Genomic DNA, 359 nt, shown 5'->3' with positions numbered 1-359 from the left:
CCGCGAGAAGGTCACCGCGCCCGGACCTCTCCGGGGAGGCGGCGGCGCCTGGGCACGTGGAGGCCTCGCTGCCCCGGCTTCTCCCCCTCCTCCTTCCCCAGGCACCTCCGTTCGTAGGAAATAAAACTAAAAAACAAAACCACAAAACCGCAAAAAAAAATTTTTTTTTAAACCTTAGGTTTTTTTTCCCCTGCGGCCAGTGCAGCCGGTGACCCCGATATAACTTCCCAGGCTCCTTCCCCGGTGCCCACCGGCCCTCCCGGAGGTTCCCGTAACGCGGGCAGAATCGCGCTATGCCCCCGTGCCCCTCCAGCGGACACCGAGTGGGAGCTCGGGCGCGTGGGGAGGGAACGAGCGCC

The sequence above is a fragment of the Myotis davidii genome, unplaced genomic scaffold (genome assembly GCF_000327345.1).
Source record: "Myotis davidii unplaced genomic scaffold, ASM32734v1 scaffold663, whole genome shotgun sequence".
In the NCBI taxonomy this organism is placed as follows: Eukaryota; Metazoa; Chordata; class Mammalia; order Chiroptera; family Vespertilionidae; genus Myotis; species Myotis davidii.
The sequence above is the reverse complement of the archived record's forward strand: the minus strand, read 5'-3'. Positions refer to the sequence as shown.